The sequence below is a fragment of the Entelurus aequoreus genome, linkage group LG15, assembly GCF_033978785.1.
Source record: "Entelurus aequoreus isolate RoL-2023_Sb linkage group LG15, RoL_Eaeq_v1.1, whole genome shotgun sequence".
NCBI classification, from domain to species: Eukaryota; Metazoa; Chordata; class Actinopteri; order Syngnathiformes; family Syngnathidae; genus Entelurus; species Entelurus aequoreus.
In genome coordinates, this window is record NC_084745.1 from 51,325,499 (window position 1) to 51,332,016 (window position 6,518).

Genomic DNA, 6,518 nt, shown 5'->3' on the forward strand with positions numbered 1-6,518 from the left:
CAGTAGAAAAACAGCTGATGAGGAAGTTTGGCGGCAAACTTGTCACACCTGTTGTGCTTGTCAGGTCAGGTGATTTCCCAGAAAAGCCACGCAGGCATTTACCTGACGTGGCCACAAGGGGCGCTTGTAGAAGACTTCTTGTCAGTTGACTGCTGCCACTTTTCAGCAATAGCGCCACCAGGGGGTGCACTGCAAAAACTGAAATCTAAGTAAGATGAAATATCTCAAATAAGGGTGATATTTGCTTATTTTTACTGATAAGATAATTCCTCTCACTAAGCAGATTTGATGTTAGAGTGTTTTACTTGTTTTAACTGTTTTGCTCCTAAATGATCTCAGTAAGATATTACAGCTTGTTGCTGAGATTTGATGACCTATATTGAGTAAAACATGCTTGAAACTAGAATATCAACTGTTGCAAAGCTGTGTCATCAACACTCACAAGTATAAAACTACTTTTTTTTAAAGTAATCATTTCTTATTTCAAGCATGAAATAAAAAATCACGACTTTGACACAATTGTGTCTTATAATTAAAACAGATGACAGCCAAATGGACTTTGCTGTTTTATTTTCAATGAAACAATAGAAAACACGTACTCATATAGTAGTACAGCTGGCACAGTACAGTAAACTGACCGTTAATATTTAAACATTTCACATTTCTAACAATTGTGAACAGAAATAGTTCATGCACATTCAGATAAATTCTTCAAAATGACAATTAAAAACATTTTGGCCGGGGGCCGGGCTGTATATATGCGCACTAATTGACTGAAAGAGCACGCACTTGGCGCGATGATGTCATGTTGTGGATGGAAAAATGCATTTTTAGACAATATGATTTGCTTGAGCGGCTAGGAGACCCCGAGAGTAACAAGCGCTTGCCTTGTTGCCTTTCCATTAAGAACAATAAACTAGTTTTTAGTATAAGTTTGCTGGTTTCAAGAAATGTAATGCTGAGCGCATATCATTATGTCAAGATAATGGCACTAGCATTTACTTCATTTAAGAATATTTTTCAACATATTGAGCAAAAAGGTCTCTTTTTTTTCTACCAAGAAAAGTGCACTTGTTATTAGTGAGAATATACTTATTTTAAGCTATTTTTGGGTTCATTGAGGTTAGCTAATTTTACTTGTTTTGGAAAGTCTTGACAAGCCAAATTTTGTTGTTCTATTGGCAGATAATTTTGCTTAGTTCAAATAAAATACACCTCATTTTTGTATTTTTAAAAAAAGACAAGCTGCAAAAAAAGATGACTATGTCTAGAGTGTAGGCAGTGCTGTTAAGTTTCTCTGTGTGTGAATAAGTGGAGAATGCGGAAACTTTGAGGCATGATGCAGCTGACTTGTTGATAAACTAGTTTGAGAAGAATGTTTTTGTTTTGTTCATAAGTGGACTGTACTTTTCACTTTTGTAAATATTGACTATTGTGTGTGAAGTCCTACTAAAGGTGAACATTCAGTTGAAGAATTAGGCCATCAAGTTAAGAGAAATGGCTTGAAAAATGTGGATCAAGGATACTTTATTGAATTGATTTGACTTTTATATTTGAGATTGTCGTCACCTTATTGTGGTTAAGAGCTACCAGCAGGAGGTTAGTCTTCAGGTGGCACACCCAAGTTGCACAGGTGTGACAAAGTACAATCCTCTTCTCCAGGATGCCAGCACTATTTAGCTTTTATTTAGTAAGTGTGCACACTGACACTTCCACACACGGCTGCAGGATCAGTGCTTGTGCTCCACACACACACATTTTACACATATCCTCTTTTCAGCAACATCATTTTATAGCTGCTAAACCACTTAAGGGGCTAATCAAAACACATTTGATGGATGCATTTTTGTGGACTTTATTATTTTTTAATGTTCTTTTTTTCATTATACAAACCACAAAAGCAGTGAAGTTGTCACGTTGTGTAAATGGTAAATAAAAAGAGAATACAACAAATCCTTTTCAACTTATATTCAATTGAATAGACTGCAAAGACAACATACTAAACGTTCAAACTGGAAAACTTTGTTATTTTTTTGCAAATATTAGCTCATTTGGAATTTCATGCCTGCAACATGTTTCAAAAAAGCTGGCACAAGTGGCAAAAAAGACTGAGAAAGTTGAGGAATGCTCATCAAAGACTCATTTGGAACATCCCACAGGTGAACAGGCTAATTGGGAACAGGTGGGTGCCATGATTGGGTATAAAAGCAGCTTCCATGAAATGTTCAGTCGTTCACAAACAAGGATTGTCACCACTTTGTCAACAAATGCCTGAGCAAATTGTTTAAGAACAACATTTCTCAACCAGCTTTTGCAAGGAATTTAGAGATTTCACCATCTACGCTCCGTAATATCATCAAAAGGTTCAGAGAATCTGGGGAAATCACTGCACATAAGCAGCAAGGCTGAAAACCAACATTGAATCCCCGTGACCTTCGATCCCTCAGGTGGTACTGCATCGAAAAGTGGCATCAGTGTGTAAAGGATATCACCGCATGGGCTCAGGAACATTTCAGAAAACCACAGTCTGTAATTACAGCTGGTCGCTACATCTGTAAGTGCAAGTTAAAACTCTATAATGCAAAGCAAAAGCCATTTATCAACAACACCCAGAAACGCCACCGGCTTCGCTGGGCCCGAGCTCATCTAAGATGGACTGATGCAAAGTGGAAAAGTGTTCTGTGGTCTGACGAGTCCACATTTCAAATTGTTTTTGGAAACTGTGGACGTCGTGTCCTCCGGAACAAAGAGGAAAATAACCATTCGGATTGTTCTAGGCGCAAAGTTGAAAAGCCAGCATGTGTGATGGTATGGGGGTGTATTAGTGCCCAAAGCATGGGTAACTTACACATCTGTGAAGGCATCATACAGGTTTTGGAGCAACACATGTTGCCATCCAAGCAACGTCATCATGGACGCCCCTGCTTATTTCAGCAAGACAATGCCAAGCCACGTGTTACAACAGCGTGGCTTCATAGTAAAAGAGTGCAGGTACTAGACTGGCCTGCCTGTAGTCCAGACCTGTCTCCCATTGAAAATCTGTTTGAAAGTCTATTCAATTGAATATAAGTTGAACAAGATTTGCAAATTATTGTATTCTGTTTTTATTTAGGAATTACACAACGTGACAACTTCACTGGTTTGGGGTTTTGGATATTAATTATGAAATGCTGTTCCTAGATTACATACATGCTAATAATAAAAAAACTCAGCAATGATGTATTTTACATACAAAAAGTGACACACTTTATCCCATGCTTGTGCAACAGCACACATCTCATTGTGAAAAATGTGAATGTTTGAAGGGGAACAAAATGTGATCTCTGAAAGGGTTACATGTCTCACATTCTACACCAGGGGTCTCAAACATGCGGCCCGCGAGCCAATCGCGACCCGCGAGACGTTATTGTTTGAACGAACGAATCTTTTGAGTGAACGTACTGAACCGAATCACTTCATGAACTGATTTGTTCCTTTCTCAGTTCAGTTGAGCTCCGCCGCGACCATGCCGGTATGAGTGGAACTGGCGCATTTTGTGACTCACTGAACCCTCGACGTCGGCGAACGACGCAGCCAATGAGAGGGCGGGGGGAGGGACTGAGCGAACGATTCGTTCACCGCGGATTAACGACATGAATCACTCAGTGAATGACAACGCTCTCGCTCTCTGCTCTGCTTGGCCCAATGCCGCGAGTGACTCTCCTCCCGTCGCGGGGATATGTTTCATGCCATTGGCATCCGTTCTCCATTCATTCTCCAAGCTAACGGCTAACGTTGACTCGAGCCACATGAAAACAAACACACACACGCGCCCCGTCCCCATTATCTCAACACATAAAGTTATGAGAGTAGAGGAGACAGAAAGAAAGTCAGTGCAGGCAAGGCAAGGCTGAGCAGCAGCGACGCGAGGGGGAGGGGCGGTAGTGTTGTGTCGTTCGCGAACGTGATTCAGGTTCGCGAACGTGATTCAGGTTCGGTGAACACATTTTTTGAACGACTCAATTTAAGGAACTGATTCTAGTGATTCAGTACAGTCAAAAGAAGTGCCGATTCCATCACTAGTGCAACCCGCGAGTTTTAAATGAATGGCGCTTGACAGCGCTGTGTGCAGAGCTGAAGTATTCTTGCCAACCCTCCCGATTTTCACCCTTCAACAATACTGAGGACAACAATATTGAGTCAACAATACTGAGGACAATAATGTTGAGGGCACGAGGTTTAGCGTCCACTTTTTCTACATACTAACAATGTGCCTGCACAGTCACATGTTATATGAGGCTGCAACAGACACACGTAAGCGACTGCAACGCATATTTAGTCAACAGCCATACATGTCACACTGAGGGTGGCCGTATAAAAAAAACTTGATCAATGTTACAAATATGCGCCACAATGTGAACCCACACCAAACAAGAATGACAAACACATTTTGGGAGAACATCCACACGTAACACAACATAAACACAACAGAACAACTACCCAGAATTCATTGTAGCCCTAACTCTTCCGGGCTACAAGGAATCTACCAATCATGGTGTGGTATTAGGCTCTCGAGAGCCGAACATTGACGTCACTTGCGTGATGCAAGCAGAGAAACGTTTTGCTGCTTTTCCACGAGACCCACACGCGCTCTCCCTCCCTCCCTCTCTCGCTCTCTCTCGCTCTCTGTCACTGGACCGACACACATTGCGGAAATAACATTATCCTTTGTGCGTCGGTTAAATACAAATATATTCCACAACCCCAAACATGTCTTTTTCAAAGCGTGCAGTGAAGAGAAAGGTTAGTGATGAGCAAAGACAATTCCAGGAAAAGTGGGAGATGCAATATTTCATTGTTGAGCACAGGGGCACCCCGACGTGTCTTATTTGCACAGAGAAAGTTGCGGTGCACAAGAAATACAATTTAAAACGTCATTATATAACTAGACATGCTGAGGAGTATGCAAAATACCAGGGAGATGAGAGAGTGAACCGGGTTGCACATTATGTGTATGTGTATACATTGTTGCTGACTGGAGAAATCAAATTATTATTGTTAGAATAGAATAGAATAGAATAGAATAGAAAGTACTTTACTGATCCCTGGGGGAAATTCAGCACCACAGTTCGCTCACAATAGACAAGAATAACAATAAATAATATAATATATATATTATATATATAATATATAAATAATATAAATATATTCTACATATACTACATATACTGTAAATTTAAGTGCAGTGAAGGAACATATGCATTATAGAGTCTGATGGCTGTCGGTATGAAGGACCTCCTGTGTCGTTCCGTGTTGCATTTTGGGAGTCTGAGCCTTCCACCGAACGTGCTCATTCTCCCCGCAAGGCCGAGTGTAGCGGGTGGGAGGTGTTGTCCATAATGGCTAGGAGTTTTGCTAGACTTCTCCTCTCTTGTTATTACTTATGACTGATTTATTTACTTAATTATCATTTTGTTCATTTATATTTTGATTTTATTTTGTGTTGAAAATAAAAATAAAGACATTTAAAAATATTTTTTTAAAGAAATCTTTTCTTGCGGCCCAGCCTCACCCAGACTCTGCATCCAGTGGCCCCCCAGGCAAATTGAGTTTGAGACCCCTGTTCTACACAGTAGGACACCCACCCAGACATACCACATACAGAATCACAATCAGAAATACTTGAATAATCCCCGAGGGGAAATACAGATTTTCAGCACAATCCCATTCAAGATCAGACAAACATTACAAGTAGACAGAACAGGATCAAACATTACAGGGAGACAGAACAGGATCACTGATGGGTCTGCCAACTTCCGGCGCCCCTTAAAAAAAAGGTGAGAAACAGGTAAACACTGGGGGGTGAGAAAAAAAAATTCTGTGTAAACCTGGGTCCCTGGAGAGGGGGTCCAGACTGAGGACAAGGGGAAAAAAACTCATAGCCATAGCACCCATAAACATGTGTGTAAGAGGGAAACATCAAAGACCACAAAGGAAATTAAAGACATTAAAAGAGCAGAGTTGATGCAACCAGCCACTTCTACACATACTTGTTCATACAATAATGTGTGTCAAATGAGCTTTGACAGGGCGCAGGCTGGACTCTGGAGCCTACGTTAGCTGTCACCTGGCTGTGCTACACTCTGGACAAGTCACTAGTTCATTACAAAAAACAGTCGCCAGTTGATTGTAGAGCAAGGATGTGACTGTGCATGTGTGTTACACACATATCACTGTCGGACAAACATGTGCGCCCATTAGAGGCTGCATTGAATTGTATTGTGACACATTCAACTTCTACTCAGTAAGAAACATTGTTCTTAATAATTACTGAATAATGACCTTAGTTACCTTATCATGATGTGTTTCATGTGCTCTTGTAAAATGTGTCATTGAATAATAATACAGCATTTACATAATAATACTCTGTCTCGTTAAGTGGTTCATCATGTAAGAAAATGAAACAAATTGGGTGCATGATGCCAGGCACTGTCAAGAAGAGTAAAAAAGACAAAGATTGAAGGTGGCAATGAATGGGG